Source organism: Gouania willdenowi, chromosome 3, assembly GCF_900634775.1.
Source record: "Gouania willdenowi chromosome 3, fGouWil2.1, whole genome shotgun sequence".
NCBI lineage: Eukaryota > Metazoa > Chordata > Actinopteri > Blenniiformes > Gobiesocidae > Gouania > Gouania willdenowi.
Window position 1 is genome coordinate 10,880,284 of NC_041046.1, and position 3,098 is coordinate 10,883,381.

Genomic DNA, 3,098 nt, shown 5'->3' on the forward strand with positions numbered 1-3,098 from the left:
GCGGGGTGGCCCTGCTTGGCGGTAGATGGTGTCCTCTTTCGTCGGGGGGGCCGGGGCCGCCTCCCGGTGGAGAGTGTTATATCGTGGCGCCGGGTGGGCCTGTGCTGGCCCTGGTGCGGGCACGGGCCTCCCCCCTGCTCGGCCGCCCTCCTTGGCGGCGGGGGGGGCGTCGCTCTGGGCCGGCGTGCGGCGGGGGTTGCCCCCTGGAGCACCGGGGATGGGGTTGGTGCCTGGCTGCGCCCGGGGGTGGGGGGTGCCGCCGTGCTCCGCGGGGCCGTCGCGGTCTGGGGGGGTGCCGTGGGGGGGGTCTCCGGCTTTGCTGCTCCGGGGCCCGCAGTGCCGCTTGCCCGTCTGCACCATCTACCCTCTCGCGTGGCCCGCCATGCGGACGGGCCCGGCTCGCACCAGACAGGCTCGCACCAGACAGGCCTCCTACATGTACACTTCACCTCACTCCCAGCTGGTCTGGCTCACTCACATAATGCACCACACAACCCATACCCAACCCTTGGGGGCTGGATGGTGGGACTGGGGGTGGAGGGGGCCGCCACCTGTGTCACTATGTAGTGGCGTGGGGGCGGCACTCCCACCTCTAGTTACCATACTAATCCCTCCAATTTTAATCGCACTTCAACATGCCACCCCCCTGAGGGTGTACTCACCTACACCCTCCGGCCTATTACACCACATACACATATATCCACAGAGGCAGGATGGGGAGCACCGCTCCCCTCCTTCCCCCTTCTTTTAATTACACCCCATACATTCACTAAACACACATTCACACAGGAGATAGGGAAGTGCCTCTCCATTGGGGAATGAGAGGCACCATAACAGGGTGGTGGGTTGGTTCACATATTTGGGCCTCTCCGGTGGGGGCCTGGCTCCTCTGTTGGTGGCTGGGCCACTGCTTAGAGTAAAATACATCAGGATGGTGCGGTCGGGGCGTGGCGGTGGGTCTCGGGGGGCTTTGCTGGGGTCTCTCCTTGCGGGGTCTTTCCGGGCGGTGTCGGCCTGGTGGGGCGCGGGGGTGCTTCCTCCCCTTGGTGTGGCTGGGTGCTTGTTTCGTCTCCTGGTGGCCTTGGGGGCGGGCCCGCGGTGTGCGGCCCGGGGCGGCCTGCCCTCGCCGGTTTTGGGGGGTGGGTGTGCTGGGGGTGTGCTGGGTCCTCGCCGGGGTTTGGGGCGGGGTTGCTTGGCGCCTCGGGGTGATGCTTTTTATTGGGGGCGCTAGCTGTTCCGGTGGTGGAGGTTGCTGTCGCCGCCTGGTGGGTCTATCCTGCCGTTGCGGACTGGTGGGTGGGTCCGGGGCATCTTTGGCTGGGGTCGCTGTCCCGCACTTGATGTGTGCCATTGGGGTGCCTCCGTCCCCGCGGGGGGATCGCCGTTGCTCGCGGCCGGCGGGGGGCGCTGCTCCGTGGGGCGCTGTCCGGGGGCGGCGGGCCCTGGGCCTGCTGGCCGTGGGCTGTCCGGGGCTGTGCGGTCCTGCTGGGCCGTGGCCGGGTCCCCGGGCGGGGGTGGGGGATGCCGTCCCGGGGGGCTTGGCCCGGGGCTTGCCCTTGGGGGGTCCTGGTCCCGGGGTGCTCCTGGGGCCCGGGGTGCTTGGCCTGCTGGCCGGGGCCGGTCCTGGGGGGGTCTTTCGGGCGGGTGGCGCGTGCGCGCCCTTGCGTACCTACTGGTACGGCCCCTGCTTGGCGTGCCCCGTGAGGTAAGGGTGTCGGGGGCCGGAATAGGGGCCACACATCCCGGCGGGGCGGTCTGGCTTGGCCCTTGGGAGGGGGCCCTGGCTTTTAAAAAAAAAAAAAACTGAAGCTCGTGCGCGGGCGGCATCAGTGAAGGGTGATCTGGGGCGCCGTGGGGGCTAGGTTGGGGTGCCTGGGGGCCCGGCGGGAGACTCCCAGCGGCCCCCTGGTGCCTTATCTGCTTGCTGGGTGTGGTGCTCTCCCCTGGGCGGGCGGCTCTGTGCTGCATCTGTTCCGGGTCCTTCTGGCCTGGGGTCGGGCCCCTGCTGGCTCTGGGCTCGGCCGGCGGGTGCCCACTGCTGCCTGTTCGGCGGCGGTTCTGGTTCGTCTGCTGGGCGTGGGCTTCGGCTCCTCCGCTGGGGCCGGGGTCGGGCAGGAGTTCTCTGGCCCTCCCCTCGGGGGTTGGGCGCGGGGGTGGGGTGGGGGGTGGGGGGGTCGATGGGTGGGGGTTCTGGGGTTGGGGGTGGGATCGGTGGCGTGGTGCGCTGGGTCCTTGGCTCCTTGGGGCTTTCTCGGGTGTGTATGGGGGGGCGATGGCTGCCTCTCGGCTTGGGATCTTGGGGCGTTCGGGGGACTGCTTGGCCGTGGGTGGTCGCCGGGGGCCCTTAGGCTGCCTGCTCTTGCTGCTGGCCTGACTGCTTCTTCGGGCCCGGGGCGGCTCTTGGGTTTTGCAGTGCGTACTTGGAAATACATTTGTCATGGATGCACTGGCCTGGTCGGTGGGATAACACTCATACTGGGCTCAACCTTAGACACGTTGTTCCCAAATACCTGTTTTATAATGGATTTCCACCACCTCTTCCTCTGTTCACAAGCCACCACCATTATTCCTAAACCACACACTGGTCACCAAACTGGCTTGACAACACAACCTAAAACACAATATACACACCACAATTTCACATCGCATCACTTAAAACTATTCCCCACCCATTCCAAATCCTATTTTGTATCCCTCTTTTTCCCTGTTAACTTCCCCACCCCCCCTCCAACCCCTCACCTATGGTGTAACACTGCCCTCTCTTTTTTTACATCCCCCTTTAATAAGTAATGATCTTTCTTTCTTACCCTTCCCTCGGGGGCTGGTGACGGTCACAATTATCAATGAAATAAATACATTTATTTAATTGCAATAATAAATATGCATTGCTGTCAAAAGATTGCACTTCTTGTTAGTGTTAACCTTCGACAGCATGTGCAGACAGGTAAAAAATAATTTTAAAAAAGAAAAAAAAAAAAAAAAAGTAATAACAGACTATACCAGTAAAAAGCATTATTACACTAAAGGTTGCCCAAGCATGGTGTGGGGCAATAAGAGCTCATTGACCCCGAGAGAGAGGTGGACTGGTTATCGCCGCT